Source organism: Hevea brasiliensis, chromosome 7 (assembly GCF_030052815.1).
Source record: "Hevea brasiliensis isolate MT/VB/25A 57/8 chromosome 7, ASM3005281v1, whole genome shotgun sequence".
Taxonomy (NCBI): domain Eukaryota; kingdom Viridiplantae; phylum Streptophyta; class Magnoliopsida; order Malpighiales; family Euphorbiaceae; genus Hevea; species Hevea brasiliensis.
Window position 1 is genome coordinate 98,239,424 of NC_079499.1, and position 23,216 is coordinate 98,262,639.

Genomic DNA, 23,216 nt, shown 5'->3' on the forward strand with positions numbered 1-23,216 from the left:
CTTAATGGGTCTTAATTAACTTTAACTCCATGAAAGTAGGATTAGATTGATTAAGGCACTCTTTGTCCCACTCAAAAGGGTATTCAAAGGATTTAAGAATTAATCTCCTTAAAACTGTAAGTTCCGCAAGATTGGATAACCAATTTAAAATCCCAAAATAGCTTGAATATGAAATCCCGAACTCCGGAATCGCTTTTTCATCATTTTTAATTTCTAATTAAATTTAATCACTTGCCATTTTTAAATCTTGCCATATTTGAATTTGCTTATTTTAATTTGATGCAAATTTAGTTAAATATCTACATAGTTGAATAGATTATTAATTTTGCACATATAAACTTCATACTCCAATACCCATCAATTTATTGCTTTAATTTCAAAAATAGTTCAATTTAGTCAACTTTTTATATAAAAAATTCAATCATGAACACAACTCCTCGTGGGAACGATATCTTTTCTATATTACTTGTACGACCCGTGCACTTGCGGTTGGGCCACATCAATGCCAATAAAGCCAAATGCCAAAATGTGTGTTCATGAAGGAAAAGATTTGGAAGATACAATAATGTATCATCAAGTGGTGGATAGTTTGATCTACTTAACTTTGACAAGACTCAATATTTCTTATGCAGTTGGTGTGATGAGCCGGCATATGTAAAGTCCAAAGAAGCCTCAGTTGGAAGCAATCTAGCGGGTTATGAGATATGTGAAAAGTATGCTTGGCTATGGAATTATGTATAAAAGAGGTGGAGATTGCAAGCTAGTTGGCTACTATGATGCTGACTATGCAGGAGATCATGATACCCATCGTTCAACCACTGGGTATGTTTTTATGCTTGGGTCTGGAGCAAATTCTTGGTGCAGCAAAAAGCAACCAACTGTGTCTTTGTCAACAACAGAGGTGGAGTATTTGGCGGTAGCAATGGCAGCTTAAAAAAGCACTTGGCTTATGCAACTGTTGAAGGAATTGCATCAACCAACAGAGTATACCATTCCTTTGTATTGTGACAATTTGTTAGCAATACGCTTAGTAGAAAATCCAGTCTTTCATGCAAGAACAAAACATGTGGAAGTGCATTATCATTTTGTCAAGGAAAAAGTGTTGCAAGAAGAAATTGGATTAGAGCATGTTAAGATAGAAGACCAAGCTGCAGACTTGTTCACGAAAGGCTGAAGGAACGAAAGTGTGAAAAACACAAGTTTATACCATTAAATTCAAAAATTTTCACCTAGGGTCACATGCATCATGCAAGATTTATTTTTGTCTATTTGATTTCAATGATAAACAACATATTAAAACTCTTTTAATATGTTTTTGGATCTGTATTTGCCATTTAAGATTTTAAAATTAATCAGATTAATTTTAGAACCCTAGATTAAATCAAGAACGATTACACTAACCTCTTTATGCACTGCAGCGTGTCTGCGCCTTTGAGATTCGTCTTTAGGACACCAGATGTTGTCCCTCTAGCTTGTCCACACCAAGAACACTTATGGCAGCCCTTTAACAGCTTCTAAAGCCTTTTCTATTAATTAGAAATTCAAGTTCTGCCTTTTAAGAGATTAGAGGTGTAAACAGGACACTAGAAACAATTTCTAGAGTTCTTAATTCAAGAGATTGATGGCTAATCTCTTTGAATTGATGAGAGATGAAGAAGAATAGATGAAAAGCCTCAAAGTGGCGTGACAAAGGAGAGGAGTGGTTGCTGGTTGCTTTTCTTTTTCATAACAACACTTAAATAGCTGGGTTAACACATTAAACCCTTGCCACATGTCACCCTTTGATTAGCTCTAGGTTTAAGTGACCCAATCACATTGTGCCAAGTGTCAAACCTATATTTAATCTTGATTTTAATCATCTTACATGATTATAAAAAACATTTGGCAAGCTTATGTGTAATCCCATGTGTCACAATCTCATGGTGCCACGTGTCACACTGTGAAATGACTAAAATGCCCCTGTGTCTTAATTTTGAGTTCTTAACCCAAAATAATTATTTTTCTTCTTCTAATTAATTTATATCAAATATAAATTAATTAATTAATCTCTATTAATTAATTTCTCATTAATTAAATTCATATTTAAACACTTTAAATATAAATTTAACTTATATTATACATCCAATAATCTAGATTTGGTTTCAATTCATGCTAGGGACTTTGCAATTTAATTGCAAACCAAACCTATTTAATTAATCAATTAAACTCTTTAATTAATTAATTAAATCATATTTAAATAGGTGATAACTTGTGTATGTGTGTGACTTACTAGGCTCATCACTAATTGGCAATGAGACATGATATCAACTCTTAATATCACCAGAACTCTTTCGTACCATAAATGATTTCTCTAAATCATTTTATGAACCTCATAGACCATGGTTAACACCTAGCATAGCATGCCATGGCCACCCAATTAGTAATAAGGTTTACCTTAAATGAACCTATAATCATATGTTACTATGCACTAGAATCTCTCTGTTACAAAATCCCAACTCAAGCTGGAGTCATGGTTTATGTCAAACTCCATTTGCTATGAATATTATGTTCTCTTTTAATTCCAGTTCTTGATTAAAAAGATTTTCTCATCAGAAACTCTTTTCTAAATAAATCTATCTGTCCTGGCCAGGAACTTGAAACATCAAGAACAATTAAATGAACATAGGATTTTATCTCTATTTACTTAGAGGAACATATTCCATCTTGATCAACACCTACCTCCATATATAACTAGTAGGAGCCAACACATGCCCATATACCCATACATAGTACAAGTATGAAAGCAGTATCAAACTCAAACTACCTATATACAAGATAACTGTGCTATCTTAGGTCTAAAGATTATATGTACTGATATGATTTATGACAAAACATTGACAAGAGTAAACTCCATGTGCTTGTCATAAGTGTCACTGGTTCGGCCTACTTATCATTTATAAGTGCTTATCATGTTTGTTATATGGCATGAGACTCACCATTCCATCTTATTTATATCTCATATAAACAACTTGGGAACAAACATGAATACAATCTTTCTGGATAAGTCATGTCCTTATTATGAAGTATCCTCGATTGTGAACCTATTTATGATACTTTGTGCTAGAAATATTGTCTCTCATATTCTTAACAACTTAAGAGTAATATTTCTAACAAAATATCAATGGACCTTTTCTATTACACATAAATATATTATGTAAACGGAAAAGTGGAAATGCCTTTTATTAATAAAAATATGTACAAGATACATACTAAATGATATGCTCTAGGGCATACTACTAACAATCTCCCACTAGCACTAGAGCCATTCATTACAATATCTTAGACCTATCTTCTCAAGATGTCCGTCTAATTGAGTCTGTGACATAGGCTTAGTGAATGGATCAGCTGGATTTTCAGCTGATGCTATTTTCTGCATGGCTACATCGCCTCGCCCAACTATTTCTCTGATAATGTGGTAGCGCCTTTCTATGTGTTTGGATTTTTGGTGAGACCTTGGTTCCTTAGCCTGTATGACTGCTCCATTATTGTCACAGTGTAGTGGAAATGCTGACACAATGGAAGTAACTCATGAAAGTTCTGTCACGAACTTTTTATCCAAACGACTTCCTTTGCAAGATTCGATGCGAGAATATACTCAGCCTCTGTAGTGGAATCTGCAGTCGTGCTCTGTTTGGAACTCTTCCAACTGACTGCACCTCCATTACAAATAAACACATATCCAGAGGTAGACTTTCTATTATCGATATCTGATTGAAAATCAGAATCAGTATAACCATCCAATTGCAAGTCTCCACCTCCATAAATCAAGAATAAATCCTTAGTTCTTTTCAAGTACTTAAGGATATTCTTGACAGCTATCCAGTGTTCCAAACCTGGATTAGATTGATACCTGCTAGTCAAACTAACAGCATATGCGATATCTGACCTAGTACATAACATTGCATATATTAAACTTCCAACAGCCGAAGCATATGGAATCCTGGCCATCTTATCTCTTTCTTCAGGTGTCTTTGGAGACATCTCTTTAGAAAGGTGGATACCATGTCTCACTGGTAACAATCCTCTCTTAGAATCAAGCATGTTAAACCTCTTTAACACCTTTTCCAAGTATAGACTTTGGGATAAACCAATTATTCTTTTCGCTCTATCTCTATAGATGCGAATCCCAAGAATATAGGTTACCTTCCCTAAGTCTTTCATGGAGAATGTATTTGACAACCATACCTTTATAGTCGTCAACATACCTGTGTCATTACCCATCAACAGTATGTCATCCACATATAAGACAAGGAAAGTGATAGCACTGTCACTAACCTTCTTATATACACATGGCTCATCCTCATTTTTGATAAAACCAAAGGATTTAATGGCTTCATCAAAACGGATGTTCCAACTCCTCGAAGCTTGTTTCAACCCATAAATGGATCACTTTAGCTTGCATAACTTGGAACCATCTTGGGATTCAAAACCCCTAGGTTGTTCCATGAAAATGTTTTCTTCAATGTATCCATTGAGAAAAGCTGTTTTGACATCCATCTGCCAAATCTCATAATCATAGTATGCAGCTATTGCTAATAAAATCCTAATTGATGTAAGCATGGCAACAGGCGAGAAAGTCTCCTCATAGTCGATTCCTTGCTTTTGGCGAAACCCTTTCGCTACTAGCCTTGCCTTATAGGTCTCTACCTTTCCATCAGAACCAATTTCTTTCTTGAAAACCCATTTGTTCCCTATAGGTACAATACCTTCAGGTGGGTCAACAAGATCCCAAACTTGATTCTTATACATGGAATCAATCTCGGATTTCATAGCATCAATCCATTTTGAAGAGTCTATATCTGATATAGCTTCTTCATAAGTAAGTGGATCATCTCCATGATCTACTTCTTCATGAGTAGACAACTCTTGTTCTTCTTCATGAAGAAAACCATATCTCACTGGTGGGTGAGATACCCTAGTTGTTCTACGAGGAACAGCTGTAGATGTTTCATCAACGGGTATAGGTTGACTAGATGGATCTATATCCATCTGATCTGTTGGTTGGTCAGAATTCTCCAATTCTAACTCTATTTGCCTTCCTTTGCCTCCTTCTTGAACAAACTGTTATTCAAGAAATATGACATCTCTACTTATCACAACCTTTTGTGAAGTAGGCAAATAAAATTAATATCCAAAACTATCTTTTGGATATCCAAAAAATCGACCTTTTTCTGATCTGGTCTCCAATTTATCAGTGTTCAGCTTTTTGATATAAGCTGGACAACCCCAAATCTTAACATGCTTAAGACTTGGTTTTCTTCCATGCCATATCTCATAAGGTGTGAAAGAAACTAATTTTGATGGAATCCTATTCAGAATATACAAAGCTGATTCTAATGCAAATCCCCAAAAGAAGATTGGCATATCAGTATAGCTCATCATACTACGTACCATATCCAATAGGGTACGATTTCTCCTTTCAGATACACCATTTAGTTGTATGCGTTCTGGAGAGTCACCGAGAAACAATGCCATGCTCTCTCAAGTATTCATCAAATTCGACTCAAATATTCACCTCCACGATCTGATCGAAGAGCTTTAATACTCTTTCCTGTTTGATTTTCTACTTCAGATTTAAATTCTTTGAACTTTTCAAAAGATTCATGTTTGTATTTCATCAAATACAAATACCCAAACCTTGATTTATCATCAGTAAGGGTAATAAAATAATGAAAACCCCCTCTAGCCATTTCTTTAAATGGACCACATACATCACTATGTATTAGCTCCAAAATATTTTCAGCTCATAGCCCTTGACCAACAAAGGGTGATCTAGTCATTTTGCCCTGAAGGCAAGATTCACAAGTTGGAGTAGGCTCAGAGCCCAATGAGGATAAAATCCCCATTTTCTCCAGTTTTGCAATCCTATCTTCTGCAACATGACATAACCTTAAATGCCAAATATATTTTGAACTTGAGTTGGTTTTCACCATGGCATTGCATTCTTTTAGATCACTTGCATTCAATTTGTGTTTGTCATTATTATCCAAATAATAAAGACCATCATTCATATAACCCGAACCAACATATTTATTTCCAAAATAAATATTGCAAACATCATCTGTGAACTGAAATTCATAGCCATTTCTAGTCAAACTAGATATAGAAATGATGTTCTTAAAAGCATCAGGTACATATAAAATATTATCCAAACACAAAACATGTCCAAACATATAAAAAGATTTAGATCCTATGGCTAAAGCTTCAACAGTTGAGCCATTGCCAATCCGGACTCTAATATCTTGAGAACGCAAGCTGCTACTGTTTGCTAGTTCCTGCATATCATTAGAAATGTGAGAAGCGCACGATATCTAAAACCCAAGCTGTAGATGAACTATGAATATCATCAGAATCTAAATAACAAGATATGGACATACCTTCCAAAGGTGTATCCTTCTTGTCCTTCAGAGAAGCAAGATACTCTGGGCAGTTCCTTTTCCAGTGCCCATCCTTTTGGCAGTGGAAACACTTTCCTTTGCCTCCATCAGCTTTAGTCTTCCTTTTCTATTTAGCTATTTTCTTGGAAGGACCAGGAATCTGAGGTTTCTTTTTCTTATTGCCCTTCTTCTTATTGGACTTTCCAGCAGAAGAAGATGCAACCAAAGCTACCTCTTTTCCTTTATTGCCTGGCATATTCTTTTGGGCAATAACCAGCGTGTTGAGTAAACCAGCTAAGGTGCATTCCTGTTTAGTCATATGGAAATTTGTCACAAAATTCCCAAAAGACTCTGGAAGGGACTGAAGGATCAAATCCGTCTGTAGTTGGAAATCCATGTTAAAGTCAAGATGTTCCAACTGCTCAATCAGCCGAATCATCTTGTGGATATGATCCCCAACATTCTGTCCCTCAGACATCCTCATACGGAATAGCTGTCTAGATATCTCATACCTAGCATTCCTGCTGTGCTCACCATACAACTCTTATAGGTGAAGGAGGATCTCACTCGCACTCTGCATGTTCTCATGTTGCTTCTGTAACTCATTACTCATGGAAACAAGCATGTAACACTTAGCTCTCATATCATGCTCCTTCCACTTGTCCAAAGTTTCATGTTCCTCTTGTGTGGCCTCTGGAGGTAAGGGACCAGGAACATTTGAATATAGAACATATCCTATATGTTCAAGGTTCAGGACAAGTTTCAAATTTCTTAGCCAATCAGACAGATTAGGTCTTGTCAACCTATTGTGATCAAGTATGCTTGCAAGGATATTGGATGGTGGTGGTTGTTTTGTGCTCATTTTTATCAGAAAATTAACTGCAGAAAATAACCAGATTAATTAGTAAATGTATCATGTAATTAACCAAAATGATTATGGTCTTTTAATCAAATTGGTCCTCCCACTAACTTAGCGAATCCTACACTTCCAAAGTAGAAAACAGAAATCCTAGTTGGATGGATTTCTAGTGGGTGATTGAATTCTTATAATTCTATTGATCATCCTCACGTACATCCATTATTGGAATTACAATAAACTATAAGTGAGCAACTCCTTGCTCATCACATCTCATGTGAGGTTCAATCCTTTACCTAGCCCATAATGCTCAAAATCTCAGGTACATCCATTATTGACTTATCTTGCATTAGTTAAGTTGATCCTATTGAGCCAGTAATTATGCAAATAATTTTAATGTCCTCAGGTACATTCAATATTGGCCACTAAATCATTTACATATTTACAACATCTCATGCTTAACAATTATTCTTAAGAAAATCTCTTAAATTAATTGCATCTTATGCAACTATTTAAAATTTCTTAAAATAATTGCCCCAATGGAGGGCCTATGTTATAATTACTTTAATTATAGCATTTCCAACTTAATCATTTGTTTGGAAGATTTTATGGTCATTCTAATTACTATTAAGGTCTCACTTTGCACATTATCCAATTAGCATGCATATATCATATAATAGCATACATTCCCATACATCTCATGCATTCATGGATAAGCAATAAATATGGTATGATCATGGACTTTCTAAGGGATTCAATTCTGAGCCACCAAGAATTGAATCAGGGCATTCCTAGGTGCATTTCATTCATTCATTTATTTTACTAGAGTTGCTGAAGGAGTACATAATCAACACTTGATCTTGAATTCCTCCCACTGGTCCCACCAATGCTCTTGACCTCCTTGAACTTCTTGCAATCCAATATTACATGGTAATCCTTGGCATACCAAGGCGAATTTACAAGAACTTAAATAAATGAAATTACAACCCAAAAATTATTACAAACTTAATAATACATGCCCAAAATAAATTAAAATAAATTAATTAATTTACAATCCCAAAGAAACATAAAAGAAATAAATTCAATCACATTGGTCTTTTATAGTCCATGATCATCCATCATGCATATCACTATTTAACAATTAAATAAAACATACATACTTAAATTAAATTGAATATCTCATATTCAACTTAAAAATCCAGATTTGAATATGATTCAAATAAATTTAAAAATTCAGATTTGAATCTCATTCAAACAAATTTAAAAATTCTGATTTGAATCACATTCAAACAACTTTAAAAATTCAGATTTGAATCACATTCAAACATTTTTTAAAAAATCAGATTTGAATCACATTCAAACATTTTTTAAAAAATCAGATCTGAATTTTATTCAATCAATTTTAAAAAATCAGATTTAAATATGATTCAAACAACTTTAAAAATTCAGATTTGAATCACATTCAAATAACTTTTAAAATTTAGATTTGAATCACATTCAAACAATTTTTAAAATTCTGATTTGAATCATAATTTAATTATGTGATTAAAATTACTAATTAAACACTTTAATTAGTCAAAGAATAGGCCTTAGATCATACAACAATTGCAGAATTAAAAGCCAAACCTTGAACCACCCATGGTAGCCAAACCATGCGCACCATTGATGGTGTTTTTTTAAATATGCCGCCACTTTGCTTTGCAACCAACAATGATCTTTTGATCTCATGATCAAACACACAATTAAATCATATAATCAACAATCTAAATGGCAAATATAGTGGCTCTGATACCAATTGAAGGAACGGAAGCATGAAAAATACAAGTTTATACCATTAAATTCAAAAATTTTTACCTAGGGTCACATGCATCATGCAAGATTTATTTTTATCTATTTGATTTCAATGATAAACAACATATTAAAACTCTTTTAAAATGTTTTTGGATCTGTATTTGCCATTTAAGATTTTAAAATTAATCAGATTAATTTTAGAACCCTAGATTAAATCAAGAACGATTACACTAACCTCTTGATGCACTGCAGCGTGTCTGCGCCTTTGAGATTCATCTTCAGGACACTAGATGTTGTCCCTCTAGCTTGTCCACACCAAGAACATCTATGGCAGCCCTTAAACAGCTTCTAAAGCCTTTTCTATTAATTAGAAATTCAAGTTCTGCCTTTTAAGAGATTAGAGGTGTAAACAGGACACTAGAAACAATTTCTAGAGTTCTTAATTCAAGAGATTGATGGCTAATCTCTTTGAATTGATGAGAGATGAAGAAGAATAGATGAAAAGCCTCAAAGTGGCGTGACAAAGGAGAGGAGTGGTTGCTGGTTGCTTTTCTTTTTCATAACAACACTTAAATAGCTGGGTTAACACATTAAACCCTTGCCACATGTCACCCTTTGATTAGCTCTAGGTTTAAGTGACCCAATCACATTGTGCCAAGTGTCAAACCTATATTTAATCTTGATTTTAATCATCTTACATGATTATAAAAAACATTTGGCAAGCTTATGTGTAATCCCATGTGTCACTATCTCATGGTGCCACGTGTCACACTGTGAAATGACCAAAATGCCCCTGTATCTTAATTTTGAGTTCTTAACCCAAAATAATTATTTTTCTTCTTCTAATTAATTTATATCAAATATAAATTAATTAATTAATCTCTATTAATTAATTTCTCATTAATTAAATTCATATTTAAACACTTTAAATATAAATTTAACTTATATTATACATCCAATAATCTAGATTTGGTTTCAAGTCATGCTAGGGACTTTGCAATTTAATTGCAAACCAAACCTATTTAATTAATCAATTAAACTCTTTAATTAATTAATTAAATCATATTTAAATAGGTGATAACTTGTGTATGTGTGTGACTTACTAGGCTCATCACTAATTGGCAATGAGACATGATATCAACTCTTAATATCATCAGAACTCTTTCTTACCATAAATGATTTCTCTAAATCATTTTATGAACCTCATAGACCATGGTTAACACCTAGCATAGCATGCCATGGCCACCCAATTAGTAATAAGGTTTACCTTAAATGAACCTATAATCATATGTTACCATGCACTAGAATCTCTCTGTTACAAAATCCCAACTCAAGCTGGAGTCATGGTTTATGTCAAACTCCATTTGCTATGAATATTATGTTCTCTTTTAATTCCAGTTCTTGATTAAAAAGATTTTCTCATCAGAAACTCTTTTCTGAATAAATCTATCTGTCCTGGCCAGGAACTTGAAACATCAAGAACAATTAAATGAACATAGGATTTTATCTCTATTTACTTAGAGGAACAGATTCCATCTTGATCAACACCTACCTCCATATATAACTAGTAGGAGCCAACACATGCCCATATACCCATACACAGTACAAGTATGAAAGCAGTATCAAACTCAAACTACCTATATACAAGATAACTGTGCTATCTCAGGTCTAAAGATTATATGTACTGATATGATTTATGACAAAACATTGACAAGAGTAAACTCCATGTGCTTGTCATAAGTGTCACTGGTTCGACCTACTTATCATTTATAAGTGCTTATCATGTTTGTTATATGGCAAGGTTTGATCCCAGCGACACCAACCAAATCTGTGAGGGAGGTACATAATTTTATGTTGGAGCAATTGAACTTAATAGTGCCTCTTATATGTGCTAGGTTGGTCAAGCTACATATGCTCAAACTAAAGGTTAACGAAAGTTGCAAAAATTTTAACGCATAAGATGATGCTAGGTGGTTTGTGTTGTATATGAGTAGACTTTCTTTTTTCCAATTAGATTTTCAATATTTATTTTTAAAATTTATTATTATTATTATTATTATTATTATTATTATTATTATTATTATTATTATTATTATTATTATTATTATAAAGTAGATAATTTTTTTTTAAAAATTCTCATGTAAAATTTATTTTTGATATTGTCACATGACATGATGTTTATCATAAAAAATTAATTATTTTATAATTAATAGTTTTTATATATTTATTTTCTTTTAATTATTATTATCTCGAATTTTGGATATATATTTATTGACTCGAATGTGACTCGATCTGAAAGTTTTGTGCTGCAACCCAATTGGGATAAAAAGTGAGATCTACATGTGGTGGTAGCGGATGGCATGGTCCAATATAGATATTGTAATATTCTACCATTTGCAGTAGAGTTATGAGACATTTTGGAAATATGCTGGGGTTAGGGTTTTAGAGTTCTGAGTGATTGTATCTTTTTCTTTTCATTATAGTGGAACTTTTTCTCTTGTCTTGCCCATGAACGTAGATCTTATGATTAAATCACATTAAATCATGTGTTATTCTTCTTTTCTTTTCTATACTGTGTGATTATGCAATTTGTGATTGTACAATTTGTGTGTGTGCCTTAGATTTGCGTTCATGTTATAACACTTTCTGACTCCAATACCCATTTCACCTTTTTCATTGATGTCCTAGCTAGTCCCTCATATGGATATGGGCTTGCTTTTTTCATTGGTCATTTTCAATTCCTTATACCAAAAAATTCTACCTGTGGTTTTCTAGGCTTATACAACATTACAACCAAGAACTCCAAAAACAACCAAATTGTTCATATTGAATTTGACTCTTTCCCAAACCCTAGATGGGATCCTCCAGTTGAACATGTGGGGATCAACATTAACTCGCTTTCTTCAACTACATACACCAGATGGAATGTAAGCTCGCACAGTGGAGATCCTATTGATGTGTGGATCACTTACAATGCTACTACCAAGAATCTTATTGTGTCCTGGAAATATCAAACAACTTCTACTGCCCAAGAGAATACCAGCATTTCCTACATTATTGATCTCAGGGATGTTCTTCCTATGTGGGTCACAGTTGGGTTTTCTACTGCTTCTAGAGATTTTATAGAGGGGCATGCAATTCAGTCCTGGGAGTTCAATTCAAGTCTGGAGATGGGTGAAACCAATGAAACGAAAAGTAAAAAGACAAAACTAGGGGTAGGTCTAGCAATTTCAGTAGGTGTTCCGATGATTGTGGTGGTTATAACACTTGGTATTTGGTGGAGACAGAAGCTGAAAAAGGGAGAAACATCATGGACAACAAACTTAATGTCAATTAATGAAGACCTTGAAAGAGGGGCTGCTACAAGAAGATTTTCTTATAGTGAGCTTGTTTCAGCTACCAATAACTTCTCAAATGATAGAAAATTGGGGGAAGGAGGGTTTGGTGCTATTTACAGTAGGTACCTAAAAAATTTAAATATGGCAATTGCTGTGAAGAAAATTTTCAGGGGTTAAAAACATGGGAAAAAGGAGTACACAACTGAGGTAAAGATCATTAGCAGATTGAGGCATCAAAATCTGGTGCAACTCATAGGTTGATGCCATGAAAGAGGCAATTTTCTGCTGGTCAATGAGTTTATGCCAAATGGTAGCCTTGCTTCTCACATATTTGGCAACAATACTCCTCTCAATTGGGCTGTGAGAAGCATAATAGCTATTGGATTGGCCTCTGCTACCATCATGAAGAGTGGGAATAATGTGTTGTGCATCACGATGTGAAATCAAGCAATGTAATGCTAGATTCAAGTTTTAATGTCAAGCTGGGTGATTTTGGATTAGCTAGACTCATGGACTATGAGCTTGGTTCACAAACAACAAGGTTGGTTGGAACTCTAGGCTACTTAGCTCTAAAATATGTAATCACAGGCAAGGCTAGTAAAGAATCAGATGTTTATAACTTTGGGGTGGTTGCCTTAGAGATTGCCACTGGAAGAAAGGTGGATGATCCTATTGAACTAGAATTAGAAATGAGTCTAGTGGAATGGGTTTGTGTTAGAATTATGACTTAAAGAGAGACTTTTCCTATATAGAGTAGAACTTTTATTTTAGTATTATTTTTTAATTGAGTGGGACCTCTTATTTTAGTATTATTTTTTAATTGAGTGGGACCTCTTATTTTAGTATTATTTTTTAATTGAGTGGGACTCCTAATCAGATTAGGATTGTAGAAATTAGCACTATAAAAAAAGAATGGTAGAAAAGGTTTTTTGGCTTTCAGCTCATGGAGTGATGCTGTTACCCATTGCAGAGAGGGACTTTGCCAATTACTGAGGATTTGGCTCTACCCATTAATGAGGGGCATTTGCCTATTACAGTGGAGAGAGACTTTGGCCTAAGGTGGAGTAAGAGCATAGAATTCAAAAGGAAGGGATTCTTGTCCATTGGTGAGAGGGCTCTTGCCCATGTAGTTGAAGACACCCTTTGTGGTGTAGTGTTGTAATAGTAAATATATTAGATTATATCTAAAAGAGACTGAGAAGGACTAATTAATATATCTACTATGAACAGTTATGTATTATGGGTTCTCTTGGATGTAATTGGGTTGATGAGCAGTCTAGCTTTGAGCTTATAATGATGATTGATTTATTTATTGATGATAGTGGAAGATGGCATGCCCGTGGATGTAGTCCTATGTGGAAAGGGTGAACCACATAAATATTATTATTTTGTATGTTTGCTTTATTTTTTTTTTGTAGTTTATACGCTTTCGCGATGCACAACAATTGGTATTAGAGAATAGAGATGATCTTGGTAAGTTTGGTTGAAGGTGGAGCTACTGCGACAGGTAGATAGTCGCATATGCAATAATGGTGATGATGTAGAGTTGAAATTGAAGTTGAGCTCTTGATGCAAAATCAAGAAGATTGATGACGCTAAGATTTTTTAAAGAAAGAAGCAAGTTATACCCAAGATGAAGATTAAAGAATAGAGATTTAAAGGGCTTAAGCTCAAGCATAGAGATCTGATGATTTTATGACACCCAAGAATTCGAGGTATGTAATGATTTATGGATTTTGAGTTAAGGTGGAGATTGTTAGAATTTTGACTCAAAATCCTAATGGAATTTGGAGAGAGACATTTTTCTATATAGAGTAGAACTCTTATTTTAGTGTTATTTCTAAATTGAGTGAGACTCCTAATCAAATTAGGATTGAGAAAATTAACACTATAAATAGGAGAATAGTAGAAAAGGTTATTGGGCTATTAGCTCATAAAGTGAGGCTGTCACTCATTATAGAGAGAGACTTTGTCAATTGCTGAGGATTTGGCTCTGCCTGGCATTTGCTCATTGCAGTGGAGAGGGGCTTTAGCCTAAGGTGAAGTAAGGACATAAAATTCAAGAGGAAGGGATTCTTGTCCATTGGTGAGAAGGCACCCTTTGTGGTGTAGTGTTGTAATAATAAATATATTGGGTTATGTTTAGAGGAGACTGAGAGGGACTAACTAATATATTCAGTAAACCACTTAAATATGAGTATTTTGTATATTTACTTTGTTTCTTTACAGTTTACATGCTTCTGTAGTGCACAACAGTTTGAGATCTCTATGGCACTGGGAAACTGAAGTTGGCTATTGATGAGGGTCATGATACAGATTTTGATGAGAAACAAATGGAATGTTTGATGATTATTGGATTATGGCGTGCCCACCCTGATCGAAGTCTGAGGCCCTCCATAAGACAAGCAATTCATGTTCTTGATTTTGAAGCCACACTGCCAAAACTTCCTACCAAAATGCATGTTCCATTATATCAAATCCCACATCTGGGGAGCCCTTGATACCTTATTCAAGCAATGAAAAGAATGCCAGCTCACCCGTAAATATTTGATTTCAGTTTGGTTCATCAGAACAGAATTTATTTTCACTCCCATTTCTTATCATGTCACTCTAGATTTACTTTCAGTTATTTGCAAATAACATTGTGTTCCAGCTCCTGAGGGGCTTCAAGTACCTATTTACAATTATTTTTAAAAGCTCCCATACGATGCATCATGTAAGTCCATCTCTATGAAACTTTGCTCCAAGTTCTAATTTGTATCTCAGCATCCATGCTTGTCTAGAAAATTATTTCTTTTTTTGCATTTGTGTTTTTTTAATTTTTATAAATTGATATAAGAATAACAAGATCTCACAACAATCAACTCTTGTTGGTAACATATATCAAATTATAAGGAAACCTCTTCTAACAAAATTATAAGAAAACCACTACATTTTGCTGTGAAAAATAAAAATGAGGAAAAGAAAAGAAAGAAGAGAGATGACATCAATACGACGAAATGCCTTTAGCAAAGCTTAGTTCTGTTCCTGGGGATTTAGCTATCTGGATGGAGGAAGTTCCCCATTATGGTGCTCACATTGTTCCTTCTGACTCTTTTGTTCCTCCTTAGTCTTGGAATGAAATTTCCTTCTTATTTTCTCCAAAAAAAAAGGAGTTGACCTTCTTGTGGCTTTATTATACAATAATAATAATAAACGATATATAATATTCAGATAAGCTTTTCTTAATTGCTTCTTTCGTTATAGTTTGTTTGTTTTTTTTTTTTTTTTTCAAGATCCCTTTCAATGTTATTGCTTTCAAACATATACTAAAGTAATTGGTAGTTGAAACGTAACGCGAGTATGAAGTTTTTAGACTAATTCTAGCACCCTTATAATTTTTTATTTTATTTTTTATTGAATTTTGATTAGGATTGGAACTTGTAACTTCACAATCCCAGAAATGGTTAATTCTGGCACCATTATATAACAGTTTTGGTGCTTGACCTCTGCTAATTGATCCTGTCTCTTTTGCAGAGATACACTCACCATGGCCTCTTTCGGGAACTTGCAAAGTTTGCTACTCCACCTTCTTTTTATTCTTCTTTTTCTTCTCCTTCTTGTTCTTCCTCATTCTAATTCAATCTCCTTTCAGAAAACACGCCTCGATTCCCTTGACACCAGTATAATCTATGAAGGTGGTGCAACAGCATCTGTTGGAAGTGTTGAATTTAACAGTGACACTTACATGTGTCAAGTTGGTCGAATCACTTATGCTGAGAAGGTGCCTCTCTGGGATCCCCAAACCAGAAAACTCACTGATTTCACTAACCATTTCTCTTTTTATGTTGATGTCCAAGGTCGAACTTCTTATGCAGCTGGGTTTGCTTTCTTCCTCTCTCCCGTTGGATTCCACATACCACCCAATTCAGCTGGTGGATTTTTAGGCCTATTTAATATCACAACTAGTGATTCTCCTCAAAATCAAATTGTTCACATTGAAATTGACTCCTTCCCAAATCCTGAATGGGATCCTCAAGTTCAGCATGTGGGGATTAACAACAACTCAATTCATTCAGCTGTATACACCTATTGGAATACTAGTTTGCACACTGGAGATAATGCTGATGTTTGGATCACTTATAATGCTACAACCAGAAATATGAACGTTTCTTGGAAATATCAAACAACTCATGCTTCTAATGAGAACACCAGCCTTTCCTATGATATTGATCTCAGGGAGATGCTGCCTGAGTGGGTACAGATTGGATTTACAGCTGCTACAAGTGATCTGATAGAACGACATGTTCTACAGTCCTGGGAGTTTAGCTCGAGTTTGGACATGAAGGAAACTGTTACAATTGTTTAATTGGAAAATTTATATTTTTATTGAACTTCAAATTGCAAATATATAGAGTTACAGCAGAACTGAAAATAGCCAAAAATACTACTATCATAGCTAAAAAATCGTGACCTCTACTGCCACTATTTGCTTAACAGAAATATAAAATATCTTGCTGAAAAATAGCTAAAGACTAAGACAAACTAAAGACCAGGACCACTGCAGAACAAGTCATGATCCACTTGTCAACATTCTCCTCCTGGATCAGGAACTGCATACTCCTAGCTTCTCCCTGAGAAATTCAAATCTGCTAACATGAAGTGACTTTGTAAATATGTTTGCGATCTAATTTTCTGTTTTGCAGTACACTAACATCACTTCACCATTCTTCTGGACTTCTCTTAAGTAATAAAACTTAATATTGAAATGCTTAGTCCTTCCATGGAACACTGGATTTTGAGATATAGCTATGGCAGCTTGATTATCAACAAATATCACAGTGCTGTCATCTTGTTTCAGCTGTAAATCCACCATAATCTTCCTGAGCCATAGTGCTTGATTAGCAGCAGCTGTTGCTGCTACAAATTCTGCTTCAGCTGTTGACTGTGCCACTATTTCTTATTTCTTTGAGCACGATGAAAAACACCCTGATCCAAAAGTAAAACAATAACCAGAAGTGCTTTTCATATCATCAAAGGACCCTGCCCAATCACTGTCAGAATATCCATGAAGCTTGAAATTCTGACTTTTGCTGAACTTGATGCCATAGGTTTGAGCTCCTTTGAGATATCTAACAACACGTTTGGCTGCCATCATGTGCAATTTGCTAGCACAATTTAGAAACCTGGATAAGACACTTACAGGATACAAGATGTCAGGTCTTGTTGCTGTAAGATACATTAAGCATCCAATTAGGCTTCTATACACTCCTTCATCAACTCGTTCAGCTCCATCTTCTTTCTGCAACTTCTCCTTTTGATTCATCGGAGTGCTTACACTCTTGCATTCATCCATTCTGAATCTTTTCAGAATTTCCTTCAAGTACTTCTTTTGGCATATAAAAACTTCATTCTGAGCTTGCTTGATCTCCATACCAAGAAAGTAATTCATTTCTCCAAGATCTGTCATGTTAAAGACCTTCATCATCTCCTTCTTGAATTCTTCAATCTTTACAACACTATTTCCTGTGACGAGTAAATCATCTACATAAAGAGAGATAATCACAATGTTAGAGCCAGCTTTCTTGACATACAGAGTTGATTCACTTAAGCTTTTTTCAAAGCCTAGCTTTAGCAAATGATCATCTATCCTGCTGTACCAAGCTCTTGGAGCTTGTTTTAGCCCATAAAGAGCTTTCTTTAACAAGCAAACCTTTTCTTCATGTCCTGGCACACTGAAACCTTCTGGCTGCTCAACAAAAATTTCTTCCTGCAATGAACCATTCAAGAAGGCCGATTTCAAATCCAGCTGAAAAATCTTCCATCCTTGTTGTGCTGCCAATGCCAACAACATTCTGATTGTGTCCAACCTTGCTACTGGAGCAAAGGTTTCGGAGAAATCCACTCCCCACACTTGTGCGTAGCCTTTCACTACTAACCTCGCTTTGTGTTTGTTCACTGAGCCATCAGGATTGAGCTTTGTCCTGAAAACCCATTTCACTCCAATTACTTTTCTGTCTTGAGGTCTTTCTACTAGCTCCCATGTCTGATTCTTTTCAATCATGGCCCGCTCCTCCTTCATTGCCTCTATCCAATTTTGGTCTGTTTTCACTTCCTCATATCCAGCTGGTTCAAAAACAGCAACATTGCATCTTTGATAAATATCTGAGAGTGTCCTCGTTCCCCTGACAGGTTGATCATCTACAGATTCATCAGGAACAAGAGACACAATCTGCTTTTTGGTTTGAGACTCCTCATTCCAGTCCCACTGTTCATGTTCAAGAAATTGAACATCTCTGCTGGTTATAATCTTCCCTGTCTAAGGTTGAAAAATCCTATAGGCTTTCGAAACTGAACTATAACCAATAAAAATTCCTTGCTCAGCCTTCTCATCAAGTTTTTCTCTCTTCACCTGTGGAACATGTGAAAAACATAAACAACCAAAAATTTTAAGATTGTTTAGGTTAGGTTTGACAATGCCAAGCTTCAAATGGATTCTTCTTTCCCACTGCTCTTGTAGGCAGCCTATTCAGCAAGAAAACGGCAGTATTTGCTGCTTCTACCCAAAACCTTTTTTGAAGATTCTTCTCATGTAACAAGCACCTATTCATCTCCATAATGGTTCTGTTCTTCCTCTCACTAACCCCATTTTGCTGTGGAGAGTAAGGGACAGTGAGCTGGTGCTCAATTCCAGCCTCTTCGCAAAATAAATTGAATCTTTCTGATGTATATTCAGTGCCATTATCTGATTTAATGACCTGAATCCTGCAGCCACTTTGGTTTTCAATCCAATTTTTGAACTTCATGAAAATTCCAGCAACTTCCGATTTAAACTTCATAAAGTATATCCAGCACATTCTTGTTAAATCATCAATAAAAACTATGTAATACCTGCTGCCATTTAGTGAAGGAGTTGGATCATGACCACATAGATCAGTATGGATTAGCTGCAATCTCTCTGTAGCTCTCCATGTAGACGTTCTGAATGGAAGTCTAATTTGCTTCCCAAGCATACAAGCCTTGGAGCTTGTGAGATGCTCCTCCAGGTTTGGTAGACCTCTTACAAGATTATTTCTTTGCATGAACAACAAAGCTTGATGATGAAAATGCCCCATCCGTTTGTGCCAAGTGTCTGTGGAAGTGAGTTGACATGAAAATGCCACTTGCTCCTCCTCCAAAGGATTCAGAGAAAAACTTCTTTGCCGCATCTTAATTCTGAATAATTCTTGACCGCTTGGATCAAAGATCAAACACATTTTATCTTCAAACAAAAGTTTGAATCCTTTCTCCAGTAACTGTCCCACACTCAGCAAATTCTGATCAATTTCAGGAACATACAAAACTTCAGAGATTATTTTTATACTTGAAAGACTTTCAATGGCTACCGTCCCCTCTCCTTCTACTGTGATGTATTCTCCATTTCCAATTCTGACCCTTGAACTTGCAGATTTGTCGAGCTCTCTGAATAGCTCCTCATTATTGGTCATATGGTTTGTACAACCACTATCAACAAGCCAGTTTTTGCTTGATGTCTTTGACATGAAACATAAAGCAACAAAAAGTTGTTCTGGCTCTTGTTGAGTTGCAACTTGAGCCTCACCCTGCTGCTGTGTCTCCTTCTCTTTGCAAATTATCTCTGCATGCCCAAGTTTCTTGCATTTTCTACATCTCATGTCAGGTTTTCTCCAACACTTGTAGTGAGGATGATTTTTTCTGCCACAATATTGACAAGGAGAATATTTTCCTCCTTTGCTGCTAGTGTTGGAGTTGCTTTCGATGTCGCATTTTCTGAACCGTCACGCTCCTTTCTTTCCTTTCCACTTCTTGTTTTTGTCTCCGAATTTTGCTGCCATTTGGCTTGCAAGGCTCCTCGAGAGTTCCTTCTTGCCTCATCATTCTTCTTTTGTTCCCGTGCGGTGCACTTACTAATTCTGCCAAACTGATCTTTGACAGATCTTTAGTGTTTTCCAAAGAAGCAATGGTTGCCTCATATCTTTCAGGCAAGGATACAAGTATTTTTTGAACAATTCTATTGTCAGTAAGTTCAGCTCCAAGTATCCTTACCTTATTTGCAATGCCAGATAGCCTTTCTACATACACCTTGATGGTTTCTGATTCCTTCATATGCTGCATTTCAAATTCTCTAACCAGATTCAGCACCTTCATTCCTCTAATTCTTTCATCTCCTTTATACTCATTCTTGAGAAAATCCCAGATAGCTTTAGCTGAGCCAAGCGACATGATCTTGCTGAAGATGGTAGGAGAAACTGCAGCAAAGAGACAATTCTTTGCTTTGGATTTTTTGGTCTTTTTCTCCTTGTGTGTTTTGATCTGAGCCATTGTTGGATTTCCTGGTAAAGGAGGTACCTCATAATCTTCCTCTACAGCTTCCCACAAATCACACGCATCCAAAAAAGCTTCCATTCTCACTGCCCACACTTGGTAGTCTTCTCCATCAAACACTGGTGGAGCCACTACTGAAAAAGAACTCTCACCTTCCATTTTCAAAGGTGTTTTACAGAAGCAGGATTGGTTAATGTTTTGGGTAAACACTCAGTCAAAAAACTCACAAGTCTCTCACAGGTCCCTTAAGAAAATAGGGCTCTGATACCAATGTTACAATTATTTAATTGGAAAAGTTATATTTTTATTGAACTTCAAATTGCAAATATATAGAGTTACAGCAGAACTGAAAATAGCTAAAAATACTGCTATCATAGCTAAAAAATCGTGACCTCTACTGCCACTATTTGCTTAACAGAAATATAAAATATTTTGCTGAAAAACAGCTAAAGACTAGGACAAACTAAAGACCAGGACCACTGCAGAACAGGTCATGATCCACTTGTCAACAACGGGCAAAGTTCTAAGAACGTAGGACTGATAGTTGGTCTATCAGTCCTAACAAGCGTTCTGATAGTTGCTGAGGTTCTTGCATTTGGAATTTTATGGAGAAGGAAACAGAAGAGGAGAGAAATACGAGACAGTGAACCTAACATCAATTAATGAAGACCTTGAAAGGGGAGCAATTCCAAGAAGATGTTCTTATACTGACCTTGTTTCAGCTACCAACAGCTTTTCAAATGAGAGAAAGTTGGGAGAAGGAGGGTTTGGTGCTATTTACAAGGGGTACCTTGCTTATTTAGATGTGGCAGTAGCTGTGAAGAAAATTTCAAGGGGTTCAAAACAGGAGAAAAAGGAGTACATAACCGAGGTAAGGGTCATCAGCCCGTTGAGACATAGAAATCTGGTGCAACTTATAGGTTGGTGCCATGAAGCAGGTGAGTTCCTGCTTGTCTATGAGTTTATGCCAAATGGTAGTCTTGATTCTCACCTTTTTGGGAAGAAGGCTCCACTCATTTGGGCTGTCAGATACAGAATAGCTCTTGGATTGGCCTCTGCTCTGCTCTATCTTCACGAAGAGTGGGAACAATGCGTGGTGCACCGCGATGTCAAATCAAGCAATATAATGCTAGACTCAAGTTTTAGTGTGAAGCTTGGGGATTTTGGGTTAGCTCGACTCATGGACCACGAGCTAGGTCCGCAAACAACAGGTTTGGCTGGAATTCTAGGCTACTTGGCTCCAGAATATATAAGCACAGGCAGGGCAAGTAAAGAGTCAGATATTTATAGCTTTGGGGTAGTTGCATTAGAGATTGCTACTGGAAAGAAGGCAGTTGGTCCTTTGGATGAAAATTCAGGAAAGAAATTGGTAGAGTGGATTTGGGATCTTTATGGAAGCGGCAAACTGAGCATAGCTGTTGATGAAAGACTTCATCAGGATTTTGATAAAAAAGAAGCAGAGTGTTTAATGATGGTTGGACTATGGTGTGCCCATCCTGATTATAATCTGAGGCCCACAATAAGGCAAGCAATTCATGTTCTTAATTTCGAAGCTGAATTACCAAATCTTCCTACAAAAATGCCAGTTCCTTTGAATCATGTGCCCATGCCATTAGTTAGCTCTGGTGAACCCTTAATATCATATTCAAGCATCGAGGCAGGTCGTTAGTTCCTGCTGAACAAACACATACGCACACACCTGGAAAAATCAAAGAATCTGTGTGAGAAATCACTTTCTTTGCAGGAAGGCGTGCATTGAAATCAATGAACTTAAATTGAAATACTTTATTGTAATAATTGACTATATGTTGATTAATAGAGTATTCTAGTTTCTCTCTCTCCAAGGAAACGTTTCTTATGTTATTTTATTTTTGTTAGTACTTATCATGGGCAAGAGATGAGAACATTTTAAATTGTAAAACGATGGAGGATAGCTGGAATCCGTCGACTTTGAAAATGTCCAAGTAAATTTTTTTTTTCTTCACAGATTATTAAGTCTAAAGATATATATATAATTACTTGAAGCAGTCTCTTGTGTTATGATCTCCACGAACTTGCTAGTGATGTTCCTCAAGAAAGTGGTAGTTTATATATATAATTACTTGAAGCAGTCTCTTGTGTTATGATCTCCACGAACTTGCTAGTGATGTTCCTCAAGAAAGTGGTAGTTTTTGGTTTAAAAAAAATGAGGGTTAATTCAAGTGATAGTTAAGTTTATTGTCTAATTTATCATGCTAAGTTTGATTTTTATGATCAGTGTTTAAGATTTTACTTCTCAAAGATACATATAAATAAGAATGGAATTCCACTTATCAATTAGGATTAACTCTATTTTAAAGTAATCTAAAATAATATATTCTGAATGCATTTGACATAAGTGAGTGTGCCCTCAAAATCGTCTGGAGACGAAATTTAATTTTAATATGCAAAAGCTGACTTAATATATATTCTTGATTTTATATATATATATATATATATGTGTGTGTGTGTGTG

General features: G+C 35.5%; 2 pseudogenes; both read left to right on the forward strand.

The window, feature by feature from the left end:
* The first annotated feature begins 697 nt into the window (after positions 1-697).
* Positions 698-14,902, forward strand: LOC110634792 (L-type lectin-domain containing receptor kinase IX.1-like; annotated as a pseudogene).
* Positions 14,903-15,867: 965 nt separating this feature from the next.
* LOC131181570 (L-type lectin-domain containing receptor kinase IX.1-like) lies at positions 15,868-22,572 on the forward strand (annotated as a pseudogene).
* The last annotated feature ends 644 nt before the right edge of the window (positions 22,573-23,216 follow it).